Here is a 14,587-nt window from a genome sequence, read left to right as displayed (position 1 = left end):
TTAAGGTGGGGGTTTGTATAATCGACTCCACAATCTTGTTTTCCCTACCACCTTTTGCGGTTGCGTTCACCTTTTCTTTATGAGGTGAGGCTGGCTTGTCTCAGTGGCTGCCCCCTTGCCAACTATCTTTTTCCTTGAATGATTTTTATCAGAATCTCAACCCACCCCACCTCCCTCCTTTCTTTTGTATCTTACAAGCTAGCTAGCAACCGTCGCTCTCCAGATCAATATATAATGTATATCCTGGATTTAGGGCCGACCGGGTGTAGAAGCCTGCCCTACTTACATATTTTCAAATTTCAGTGCTTGCGAGTCATGATTTCTTAATCAGAACTCCCCGCTCAGGCCCTTTCATTTATTAATATCTTTTTTACATTACTTAATATATTTTGAAATTTACCTAATAATATATTCATATTTTTTTTCTAAATAAAAGTTTAAATATTAAGTTTTGTTTAGAAGAATTAAAAATTGAAATAATTTGTCAATCTACGTTATATAAAAATTTCTAGGGAGATAAGGGAAGAGAATTAGGGAGAAAATTTTCAAAAAAAATTTCTCTCTTCAATTTTGACAAATTATAGATGATCCTATCACGTAACATTCTCAATATTTTCATATATAATTAACTTTAATAACACATTATTTTTATCTGTAATTTTAGTCGATTTATTATTAATTATAATAATCGAATTTATAAGAAAATATCAAGGGTCATTGATTATAATAATCAAATTTGTAAGAAAATTGTAAATCATTTATTATTATATATCTCATTTATAATGAAAAATAATAATATATCTCATTTATAATGAAAAATAATAATAATAACACTGTTTTTAAAATATAGCCAATCAATATATAATAATTATAATCCAAACATAATATATTAGAAATTCATGCAAATTTTACATAATCAATATTTTCTATCATGCTAGTCTAACTTCATATCTAAAACCTAAAACGAAAACCAGTTAAAAGTATATTTATGCTAGTTTAGCTTCAGCAAATTAACTATTTATCATTGTAGTTTGTTCGTGCTAGATTTTGCGGGGTTAAATGCTAAAGAAATTAAGTAAATACAGTAAAGTAAAAGACAAGAATTGGTGACGCGGAAAACCCTTGTGAGGTAAAAACCGCGGGAGTGTAGAACCCTACCAGAAAAGTGTTTCACTATGTTAATGGAGATTACAATGTTTGTGCTTTTCAGCTGAGAATGGTTGTGTCCCGTACATACTTCATTGATTCGTTTATATAGGGAAATTAATAACTAATTGAGCCTACTTCTACTCCTTATTGGTTACACCCAACAACCCCTATTTTCTAGGACACGTTCACTCTTGTACTTATCTCCTGCCTTCTGACTCGGTCATCAACAATTCAAACACCCTTCTCGTTTGTCATCTCGTCAGCCAGTTGACTTGACGTCCTTCCTTCACGTCGGTCATGACGCCCGTAGTTGACTGCACTTCACGTCCCAACAATTAGCCCCATGATTTTGTTGATAATTGATAATTTTAACAAAATCATCATTTCTATACTGAGATACAATGCCTCGATTTTCGCGCGCACGCTTCTCCCTGCAGTCATCTCCTGGCTTTTGATCTCCTCACGCTTCCCTAGTATTCTTTTATGTTGATCTCACACTCCCAATTGTGACACAACTCTCTTCAATTTTCAAACTTTCTCTTCCCGTAAAAGAAAGAAAAACCCTCTTCCTCCACCAATGGCGAAAAAAGCTGCTCAATCCAATACTCCTCGTAATGCCCCCGTGAGAAACGCCAGAAACGCCAGCGAAGTGGTTTCCCTCTGGACTCTGACCGATCTTCTCGAGGCCGGAGACTCCAAAGAAACCCTGATGACGGCTCTAAAACTCGAGGAAACTATGCCCTTTCTTCCTGCCGGGACCCAGGCTGTGCTCCCTTCTCCAGATGAACGTGCTGATTGGTACAGAGAGAATTGGGTATGCTTCTACTTTTATCCCTTTGACATTCAATTGCATTTTCCTTTCCCCAAATTGGTTAGGGACCTCGTGACTGACATGCATATCTCCCCCGGGCAACTGATGCCCTTCGCTTGGAGGATCTTGGCATGTCTTGACGCCATCGAAACCAAACACAACTTGAAGATTGATATCGAAGTCGTTAAATGTTGTTATGGGCTTAAGAGGTTTTATGGTTGTCGATTCGGTTTTACTACCAAGAGAGCCCTGATTCTGAATGTTGAGGGCGTGAATGATAGAAACTGGAAAGATGACTATTTTTTCACCGACAAGACCACAATGGGCGATGAAGCCGGCTTCCTGTTGGATCGCTGGAATGCCAAGGGTATGTCTCGAACCTTTTCCTACTCTGTTTACATTTGTTTGTATATGTGTCCTATTCGTGTTGCTTATTGCAATCATTTAGTCGCTTGTACACCTTTGTTTTGTGTCTTTTAAATCTATGTCTTTATGCTAGAACGTTCCACCCCTTTTGATAATAAGAACGAGACTGCAAAGGAGATTGTTGAGAAGATCATATCTCTTCCGGTTGGGGACAGGATTTGGCCCAACTGTTTGGGTCGCCCAATCCGTAATTCTAGCCCTGTAGATGTTGATGAGTTCATTAGGAAGATGGAGGCCGATGAGCGTGCCTTGGAAAGGCAAGCTTCCAAAACTGTTGCTGCCAGGACGCGTAGTAGGGCTGTTGCTGCCGTTAGTAGGATGTCGTCCACTCCTCAGACTGTGTCATCTGACTCTCTTGATAGCCCTAAGATGGAGAAGGGTCTTGAAGCAAGCTCTGGCCGTATCTTTGCAAAAGGTACATCATGCCTCCTCTCGTTATTAAAATGGTGTCTTGCCTGCATGCTCATATTGGTTTGCCTATTGCTTCTTTTTGTTTCTCATCATGCGTATGTAGAATACAAGTCATCTGGAATCAAGCCTGTGAGTATCTCTACCAAAGATTTTTTTGCTAAGCGTGTGCGGGATGAGAAGTCCTTTGGGACTAGTTCCTCCAAGGCTCCTGCCTTAGCCAGTCCCAGCTTCAGCCCCGAGCCCAAGAAAGCAAGGGTCACTCCTTCAGCCACAACTACCAAGTCAATGTCTTCGCCTCCTCTGGTGTTTTATGGTTACAATGCTCATGCTAATCCTATGGAGTTTTCTCATCATCTTAATGAGCTGCTGTTGCCTCAGTATATTGAGTCATCTAATGGGAAGAGTCCTGTGGTAGTGTCGAGTGAGGCTACTGGATATGCCTTTCATGTAAGTTCTTGTCTTAATCGTTACATATTGCGTACTTTGTATTTTGGCGGTTTACTAATTCTTGTCTTCACATGATGTAGGCTTTGCAAGCGTCTCTGATGACTCATGAGATTATGGTTTATGAGGCGAAGAGATTGCAGGACCTGGAGGCAAAGTATGAGAAACTTCAGGGAAAGTTGCGTGCTGCTCAAGACTTGGCATCCAGTTACCTAAAGACCGCTAAGGATGTGCAGGATGAGCTGGACGAGTTTACCGCAAAGGTGAAGGTTACGGAGAAAGATATGCAAGATGAGGCACAAAAGCTTATTACTCGTCACGGCATGAAGGCCAGGGTTGAAGCCGTGATGGAGTATTTTAGAGGTGAGCACACCTCTTGGGACGTGAATGAGATGGTAGGGATCTATAATGAGGCCTATCCTGATGACGCTTTCCCCCTTCACGTTCAAGGAGGTGATGAGGTGGATCCCATTGGCGCGGAGATGCTTGAGGACAAGCCCCTTGATATGCCTGAGGATGACGTCCCTGAGAAGAAAGTTGGTGAAGATGAAGATGTCCAGAGGGATGATTTGGTCCCAGATGCTTGATATTTATGAGATCTTTAGTTCTGTTTTAAGACTATTATATTTTCATGCATTTCGTTGAGACATTCAGACTTTTGACTGTTTTGTTGGTGTTTTGTGGGTTTCAGACTGTTTGATGATTTTTATGTCGGGTTTGTGTTTCGTAGACAAGTTGATGTTGAAATGTCACATTGGATATTATCGTTCAATTATATTCGAATTGTTTGTTGGATAAAGTACTCTTCGTTGGTGCATGCACTTGAGGATTTTCTTCCTCCGTAAAATTCGTTTTTGTTGTTTTCGTAACTGTTTTCACTTCGTCATGTCGGAGGTGTCCGTTTTGATAGGTAATCGGGAGAAATAAAAGTCGAATTTGGGTCAGGCTGGTTTGAAACCAAAATTTTCACATTGCTGATAATATAGAGTTAAATACTAAAATAGGGAATAATATTGCGAACTTGAAAATATAAAGTTTTGAAAATATGGATTAAGGTGTATGATTCTTGTCGTGTTGTGTTCGTTGATCATTTGTTATTCATATGATGTGTAAGACTTGTGTTTTATGTGTTCCAGTCGAAGTCATGTGTGAAAACACAGCATCACATGTGTTTTATTGATTGGAATGAAGGAAATACATAACGATAAGCAAATGTTCCTAGAACTACTAGTTCACGTTGACATGATGTCCTAGCGACTTATTTGAAATTAAAACACTTTCGACACTACACGTGATACGGCTTTAGGTGCAGTGCATTCCAGCTCCTGGGAATTTGTGTTCCTTCTATCGTCGAGAGTCGATAAGCCCCATTTCCAACAACTGCATCGATCAAGTATGGTCCTTCCCACGTGTCCGCAAACTTTCCTGCAGTTGGATCCATCGTGTTCTGAAACGTCTTCCTTAGGACCATGTCGCCTACTTTAAACATCCTGATGTGAACATGTTTGTTGTAGCCCCTGGCGACTTGTTGATGGTATGCTGCAAGACGTAAGTTTGCTGCTTCTCTTAGTTCGTCCACTGTGTCGAGATCGTGATTGAGTTCTGCTAGATTCGTTTCCTGTGTGAGCAGTCCGTACCTTGCCGTAGGCATCACAACTTCTGTTGGCAAGACGGCTTCGGTTCCATACACCAAACTGAAAGGTGTCTGCCCAGTCGAGGCCTTGGGTGTCGTCCTGTCAGACCATAGAACCCAGGGTAGCTCTTCAGCCCATCGCCCCTTATGGGATGTCAGCCTCTTCTTCAAATTGTTGATAATAATTTTGTTACTTGACTCAGCTTGTCCATTGGCCTGTGGATACCTAGGTGTCGATTTTATTAGACTGATGTTGTATTTCTTGCAAAAGGCTTCAGTTTTGTCACTTATGAACTGGGAGCCGTTGTCACACACGATCTCAGAGGGCACCCCAAACTTGCACAATATATTCTTCTTGATGAAAGAGATGACTTCTCTTGAAGTTACTTGTCGATAGGCTTCCGCCTCTATCCACTTGGAGAAGTAGTCTGTCATGGCGAGCATGAACACTTTCTGACCTGGTGCGGTGGGCAGTTTCCCTACGATGTCCATCCCCCATTTCATGAAGGGCCATGACGGTATTGAGGTGTGTAGGTGTTCTGACGGCTGGTGAATGACGGGTGCATGGCGCTGACAAGCATCACACTTGTTGACAAAATCTATGGCGTCCTGTCTCACAGTTGGCCAGTAGTATCCCATCCTTAGTACTTTGAGGGACAAGTTTCTTCCCCCTGTGTGATTTCCGCATTCTCCTTCATGAAGGTCTTGCAACACCACATTCGCTTCTTTACTGGTGAGGCATCTTTGCAGTAGCCCAGATACTGATTTCTTGAACAAGACTTCATCGATCATGACGAACCTTGAAACCTTCATGCGGAGCGTTCTGGCTTCATTGCGGTCTGTGGGTTGGTTCCCTAGTTGGAGGTAGTCCTTATACGTCTGGATCCATCTGTCTTTGTCACAGCATATTTCCTCTATGTCCAAGACACGAGTCGGTATCTGGTCTTCTGCCCTTTTGTTGGCTGGTTCTAGGACGTGAATGACTGGGATGTTGAGGATGTTGTTGTCTTTCATGACGGCTCCCAGCCCTGCTAAAGCGTCAGCTTGCGTGTTGTGTTCTCTGGGCACCTGTTGAATGTTGAATATGTCAAATGAGTGTTGTAATTGTTTCACAGTGTTAAGATATAATGACATTTTTGGGTCTTTAGCTTCGTAGGAGCCATTTACGTGATTGACAATTAGAAGAGAATCACAGTTGACATTGATGTGTTTAACCTTTAGATTTTTTGCGATGGTTAGTCCCATAATCAGCGCCTCGTATTCAGCCTCGTTGTTTGTTGTCTTGAATTCACAACACATCACATATGGCATGGTATCCCCTTGTGGCGATTTGAGGACGAGTCCCAACCCGGTGCCATTCACGTTGGACGCCCCGTCTGTGTGCAAAATCCAAGGCCCTTGATCCTGTGTTGTTGTCAACTGTTGGCACTCTACCTCTGCTTGTGTCATGAGACTTGGACTGAAATCAGCCACAAAATCGGCCAGTGCTTGTGACTTTATAGCGGTCCGAGGCTCATAGACGATGTCGTAAGTGCTTAGGCGAATGGACCACTTCGCCATACGTCCCGTCATGTCTGGCTTACTCAACACCATCCTTAGAGCAAGTCCAATAGGTGTGCTAAATCAAGTCTTAAATCCAAAAATAGGGAATATGGGATAAAATTGCACTCCAACACTATGCTAGTGATGTGCTAAATCACTAGCACAAGCTTCCCCTTCCCTATTTTTAGAATATGCTAGCCACTCCTAAACTATTTTTATCATTAAAATATTCATTTCTCTCTCTTCTCCACATCATTTCCCTCTCTCCTCCACACAAAAGTTGTTTAAATTTAATATTATTATAATAATAGGGAATGAATATAGGGAGTACTATTGGAGCTCATGTGCTAAATCTTGTGCTAAATCACTAAGACATATTATTTTATAATATTTTTAGGGAACCCCTTAGCATAGTGTTGGACTTGCTCTTAATGGGAAGTTAGTCATCACTCGAATCTTGTGTGTCTCAAAGTAGTGTCTTAGTTTTGTCGAGGTCATGGCGAGGGCCAAGACTAGTTTCTCCAGGGGCGTGTACCTTGTCTCCGTGTCAATTAGGCTTTTGCTGACATAATACACTGGAAACTGTGTGTTGTCGACCTGCTTTACAAGCACACTGCTGACGGCATGCTCTGTGACGGAAAGATAGAGGTAAAGTTCTTCTCCTGGTGCGGGTTTGGCAAGAAGTGGAGGTGTGGTGAGGTAATTTTTTAGGGCCATGAGTGCCTGCTCATGCTCAGGCGTCCACTCAAAACCCTTGTTTTTTCTCAACACGTCGTAAAACATTCTGCACCTGTCTGATGACCGTGAAATGAATCTGTTCAGGGCAGCCACTCTTCCCGTCAGTCTTTGGACCTCCTTCATGTTGGATGGACTCGTCAGATCAAATATTGCCTTCACTTGTTCGGGGCTAGCTTCGATTCCTCTTCTTGTCACCATGTGTCCCAAGAACTTTCCAGAGGAGACGGCAAAGTTGCATTTACTGGGGTTTAACTTCATGTTGAATTCTCGGAGTATGTCGAATGCTTCCCCAAGATCCCTGACATGATCTTCTGCCCGCCTTGACTTGACAACCATGTCGTCGATGTACACCTCCATAGTGCGCCCAATCTGTTGTTTGAACATTTTGTTAACCAGTCTTTGAAAAGTGGCACTTGCATTGCGTAGGCCAAATGGCATGGCCAAGTAGCAGTATATGCCTCTCTCCGTGATGAAGGCTGTTTTCTCGGCATCACTAGGTTCCATCTGGATTTGGTTGAATCCACTCGAAGCGTCCAAAAATGTCAACAGCTCATGTCCAGCTGTGGAGTCTACCATTGTGTCAATGTGGGGCAATGGGAAGGGGTCTTTGGGACATGCCTTGTTTAGGTCAGTGTAATCCACACAAACCCTCCATTTGCCGTTCTTCTTTTGCACTATGACCACGTTGGCGAGCCACTCTGGATACTCGACTTCTTTGATCATCCCTGCCTTCAATAGACGTGACACCTCCTCGTTGACAATCTTGTTTCGTTCAGCTGCAAACTTCCTCCTTTTCTGCTGTATAGGTTTGAAATCTGGATCCACATTCAACTTGTGTGTGATGACGTCTGGGCTGATTCCTGTAATATCTTCGTGATCCCATGCGAAGGCGTCCAGTCGTGTCGTGAGGAATTCAACTAGGTTTGCCTCCAGGGTGGGCGTTAAGTCTTCTCCCACAAGAACTTTTTTGTCTCCATCTGCCAAGTCCACTTCTGCTAGCTTTTCTGGTCCGCTTATAGGCACCCTGTTGTCTTGCATGCTGTCACACTGAACCGTGGGTTTCATACATGTCTTGTAACACTCTCTCGCCACACCTTGTTCTCCTCGTATTTCTTGGACCCCCCAAGGTGTTGGAAATTTGAGAACCTGATGGAAAGTGGAGGGCACGGCTTGTAGGTCATGAATCCAAGGTCTGCCCATGATTATGTTATATGTTGAGTCGCAATCTATGACCAGAAACTTGGTCAATATGTTGAGGCCTTTGACATACGTAGGCAGTGTGATTTCTCCAATGGTTCTCTTTGTCTCGCCACTGAATCCCACTAGAGTGGTTGGCTTCTTGATCATGTCACTGTCTTCAAGGGCCATTTGTCGTAATGTGTCCTTCATCATTATGTTGGCAGCACTGCCGTTGTCCACCATGATTCGTTTGATGAAGCAGTTACCGACGGGCAGTGATATCACCAGGCTGTCATGTTGAGGCACCATTACATGTTGTCTGTCAGGGTCACCAAATACAAGTGCAGGTGTCGTGTCATTCTTTTCAGCAACCACCATCATCTGTGGAGCCTTTCCCCTAGCCACACGTTTTGCCTGTGAGTATGTAGTTCCACTAATCTCACTTCCTCCAGCTATGAAGTTGATGATCTTGTGGTATGGTGGTGGTGGCAGTTGCTTTGAAGGGGTCTTGTGTGGGGAGTCGCGCATGACACCCGTCGTCTTGCCGGTCATGAATTCTGTCAAGTATCCCTTGCGGACCAGGTATTGGAGCTCACGTCGCAACGCAACACAGTCGGAAGCTTTGTGTCCATAGTCGCCATGATAATCACACCACAACTTTGACTCAGGGTTAGCTTTTGGTTTGTTTCTCTTAACGGGCCATTTAACTGCATCTCCCATCTTGGTGAATTCTCTCATCATCTCCGTTGGGGTTATTGTAAACCCATAGCTGTCATATGTTGGGGGGAGATTGGGGTCCCTCCTCCAATCCGTGTGTTCTTGGGTCGAGTTGACACGTGGCTCCTCCTTCATGTCTCTGGCATCTCTTGAATATGGCTTGTAATCTCTGGTCTTGGTTGTCAAGATTTTTCTGTTTGGCCGGTAATACTTCTCATCATGATCCCTTTTGTCCTCTTCCAGCCGTACTTGAGCCATAGCCTTGGCTTGGACGTCATCTAGAGTCTTACAGGGGTATTTTGTCAGCTCGTCATAGAGTGGGGAGTCTCGTTCCAAGCCCCTCCTGAAGGCCTCTATAGCTGTTGGGATGTCACAGTTGGTGATGGTCACTTTCTCTCGGTTGAATCTAGTCAGGTACTCCCGGAGTGGTTCCCTATATCTCTGAGTGATCTTATACAAGTCACTTGTGGTCTTCTCAAACACTCTGCTACTTGCAAACTGGAGATTGAAGGCGTCGACAAGGTCAGCAAAGGTCTCGATGCTCCCGTTAGGCAGGCCTATATACCACTGTAAGGCCAGTCCCGTGAGTGTTGAGCCAAATCCCTTGCACATGCATGGCTCCCTGAGCTCCCTTGTGATGGGTACGGTGAACATTCTCTGCTTGTATTGTGCCACATGCTCCTGCGGGTCAGTCGTACCGTCATAGGCTTTCATGGGTGGGACTGCAAATCGCTTCGGGGTCTCGACCATTGCTATGCTGTCAGAGAAGGGCGAGTCTGCATAACTTAGGGGCGTAGCCTTTTCCAAGGGTTTAGGTACCCCTGGGATGCGTTGTACCATCTCTTTGAGGGCCTGTAACTCTTTGCGCATTGTGTCATGACTACGTGACTTACTGGATTTGCTTTCTTTCTTCTTCTTCTTCTTGTTTCCCTTGTCGTGTTTGTCATTTTTGTCTTGTTTCTCTGGAGCACCACTGCCATCATTCGGACCTCCACCACTGTCATTGTTGTTAACCTCAGGACCCCTTTGTTATGGATCTTCCACTTCGATTTCCTCGTCATATTGCTCCTCTTCTTCGTCGTCCATGTTCAAACGTCTAGCCACACTGCCCAATACTCCTTTCTGCGTGGGGTTAGACTTGGACCTAGCTGTCGTGAGTTCTTTCTGTAGTGTTTCTCTCTCGGTCTTCCATGCCTCTTGTTGAGAACTCATGTCATCCTGCATTTTCCGGATCGTCTCCAACAATTGCTGTATTGTGGGATTATCCCCCTGGCTCGTAGAGCCATGTTGTTGTTGATCACCCGTCGTCATACGTCTTCTCGTAGATTCTTTAGCAAGTTTCCCACAGACGGCGCCAATTGTTCGTGCTAGATTTTGCGGGGTTAAATGCTAAAGAAATTAAGTAAATACAGTAAAGTAAAAGACAAGAATTGGTGACGCGGAAAACCCTTGTGAGGTAAAAACCGCGGGAGGGTAGAACCCTACCAGAAAAGTGTTTCACTATGTTAATGGAGATTACAATGTTTGTGCTTTTCAGCTGAGAATGGTTGTGTCCCGTACATACTTCATTGATTCGTTTATATAGGGAAATTAATAACTAATTGAGCCTACTTCTACTCCTTATTGGTTACACCCAACAACCCCTATTTTCTAGGACACGTTCACTCTTGTACTTATCTCCTGCCTTCTGACTCGGTCATCAACAATTCAAACACCCTTCTCGTTTGTCATCTCGTCAGCCAGTTGACTTGACGTCCTTCCTTCACGTCGGTCATGACGCCCGTAGTTGACTGCACTTCACGTCCCAACATAGTTCATAAACGCCTATTATACAAAATCCCATGCAATAATTCTTAATTAGATTTAGCGCAACTGTAAATATTGATCTATGCGACTATGCATATCAAGAATATCATTAATTGATTGATGATATACATGAAAAAGTGTGTGTGTATAGACGACATATAGAGACAACGACAGAGATATCGCGTGTGCTCCGTGTAGTAGATTAGAACCTTAGCTCCTAAGTATTTGACATCACCATATTCCTTCACAATAATTTCATACCTGTGCTGCTATCTCCAATTCCACGTTTGTTCCTAAAGTTGTGTTAGTCTTATTTATAGTCCGCTGTCTTAGTAGTTTGACTTTTACGGAGATTAAAAAGAATAAAAATCAATTAAAATAAAACGGAGGGAGTACACAGAATCGAGGCCGGATTGCTGGTTTTAGTGAATACAGTAATTCTCATTTTTTTTTGTTTGATTATTTAGAAAATAGTGATAATAATATGAGATACGATCATTTGAACATGTATTTTATTTTTCTATAATAAAATTTGGAATATCTGAACAATGTGAAAAGGATATGAATAATTCTGAATTTACGCAATATTAATGTTAATTTTCTAAAAAAAAATGAGTCCAATCTACAATCCAAAAAAATTAATTTTCTCATTACAAATTACAAGATAACATCCAAGTTGCATGCATGCAATAGAAGAATATGTTCAGGAGCTCCCTGACATGTTACCAGTGGCGTATGCAGGATTTAAGTCCAGAGGGGGCTGGATTTTAGTCCACCGGGAAAAAAAATTTTGGGTACATAATATATAATTAAATTTGACATATTATTGTTACAACTTACAAATTCACAATAACACTATGCGAGAGAACAGAGACTATATATGCTTTTTTCCTTTCCTATGCTTTTTTTTTCTTTCTAGTTCTTAGGTTGTGTGTAAACTGTAATGTATACGTATTGTGTCTAACTATTAATATAATAAGTAATAAATAATACGTATTTAACTATTAGTCTATTACAAATGTAATATTAAAGTATAAAATAAAATATAAAACTAAAATGTTATTAAAAAAGTTTGATAAAAATACTTTTTATGTATTCATTTGACTTTTTGAAAATAATTTTCATTTTTTAAAAATAAATTAGTATGTACTAAAATATTTAGAGGGGTCTAATTTTTTTTTTTAATCTTGTACACCAAAAAAAAAAAAATTAATTTTTTTTCAGAATCCAGGGGGGGCTATAGACTACCCTGGTCCCGTGCTAACTCCGCCACTGCATGTTACGTCAGTTAGAAATTATTAAAGTTGGATTGATTTATTGTTGTTGAAATGTTAAATTTCAACAGATTGAGCATCTCCAAGGGGCTCTCTAAATAAGCTCTTAACTTCAAATTTAAAGAGCAAAGCAAAAATTAGAGCTCCAATGGGCTCTTAGAAGCTCTTTAAAAATTTAAGAGCTTATCATCTCTCCTCTCTTTTAAAGAGCATGTAAGAGCTCTTAACTTTTTTTTCATGAATATAATATTGATTTCCCTCCAACTTTACCTCCAACATTTCTCTCTTTTTGCTATTCTCTCTCATTTATATGAATAAAATATGAATAAGGAGCAAGTATAAAGAGGAGCATTGGAGTTGAAATCTTTTTCAATGTCTTAACTCACTAGGAGCCAAATATTATATTATATTTTAAAGAGTGATTTAAGAGCACCACTGGAGATGCTCTAAAGATGCTTAAAAATAGCTAGCACTTTATCTGAATAAAAATGTCCACCACACTGCTCGATCTCTATCACTAATGTTAAGTGAGCAATTGTGCAAATATATAGCTCTCCAAGTGGTGGTTGAAATACCACATAAAATTTCAGCACGTCTCTTCTCAACTTTATTATCCGCAACTAGTTATCTTCATTATGTAATTGTATTCTATGTTCAAAAAGACCAACATTGTTTTCACCACTAACTATAACTAAAATATACTCACAAATTTTATGAGGTCTGCAACTGCTTTCTCAAGTACAGCTAATGTTGAAGTATTCACATTTCAATAATCATCCTACATATTTCAAAAAATTTAACCGATAACTAGTTTATATTAGTATAATCAAATTGTAATGGACCGTTTGAGGATTTGTCTAGACTGGATTTCAGTAATTTATTAAATTCTTGACTTTTCGTGAAAGAATAATAGTATACTATAGGGTCATTTGGCTGAACTTAAAATAAATGATTCTTGCTTAAAGTAAAGAAGTGAAGTAGAAATGAGAAACAAGTTAAGACTTATAAGTGATTAAAGTGTTTGGGAAATAAGTAGAAATTGTGAAACAAAAGTTAGCATTCCTAACCTTTTATAAGTGCTTTTTGACTTTTACACAAACGATACAAATAAGTGCTTCTAACTTATAAATCCAGAAACTGGGCTTAAAAGCCCAGCCAAACACCACCTAATCGGACAAGTGCATGTCAAGGGAGAGGGAGAGCACGCTCCGGTAAGACGATAAGTCATGCAAAAGCTAGCTCGCTTTTGTTTGACTCAAATTCATAGAACGTTCTTGACTTGGCTTGAGCAGTAATTGGTAATCGACAGGAGCTAGCAATTCTGATTGGGTGGTATTTATACGGCAATCAGTGTTTTTCTATATTATTATAATATTTTTAGAATTATAATTCATTTTCTAAATAAATATTAATCAATTTTTATTTTTTCTTGAAATAAAAAAATTATGTCTCTTGTTTTATATATTCTTGATCTCCATTATATTTCATAGTTTCTACATTTTGAACCTCATTATCTCCCATTTATCTAGTTGTTTTTTTTTTGTCATAAGACACATTCACTTGAATGAGTTGTACCGAAATACAATATCCGAAAAGAAATAGTTTAGTTTTTATCTAACCGAAAGGCATGCAGAGATGTCCCATTTACCTAGTTTAAATATAATAATAATATTAATTATAGAAGAATGTACATATAAATTATTATTAGGATTGACATACAAAATAATAACTTTAATTTAATAGTATTTATTTTATAATTTTATAACTAATACATCATGACAACACTAAGTTGTTTAACAAAATAATCTTCTAATAAAACAAAACTAAATGTCGATAGATACCGCTATGTATGTAAAATGTAAGTATCGGAATTTTAAAATCAATTTGTTGACGAGTAATTTTAAATTTCATACAGAAAGTAGAAAGTGGTAAAATTTTACACACAAAAAAGACTAATCAATTGGCTTGTTGAATAGTAAACAGACAGCGCCTTTACCAGTGCCCTCCTTTACTTTCTACGTATATATAATATAAAACACAAATTATTTTACATACTAAAACTTAAGTATTTCAGTTAATGGCTGCAACAAATTCGGCTTTTTCTAGCAAAGCTTTTCTTTTTGCGTATTTGAGTTGGAGGGTGCTTTATTACAAAGTTGAAATGCACCCATACCAAGAAGATATAGTTAAAAGAAAAGTTGAACATGATGATCCGGAAAAGGATTTCAACTACGTGTGACATGCTTACGAGTGTTCACACCATACAAAACAATAAAATAACTTCAAGGTTTATCACACTAAGAAATCATATTAATATTCAACTCACATGATTAAGACATGAGTAATATCACACTTTAAACTTTTTAAATGGGCCAGATTGTGTATAAATAATACAGGAGTATAAACTATTTTACTTTTCCTCTGCAATAAAGTAAAAAGTGTTTTGGTCAAAGTTTA

The sequence above is a fragment of the Daucus carota genome, chromosome 5, assembly GCF_001625215.2.
Source record: "Daucus carota subsp. sativus chromosome 5, DH1 v3.0, whole genome shotgun sequence".
Classification (NCBI taxonomy): Eukaryota; Viridiplantae; Streptophyta; class Magnoliopsida; order Apiales; family Apiaceae; genus Daucus; species Daucus carota.
Note: the sequence above shows the minus strand (reverse complement) of the source record.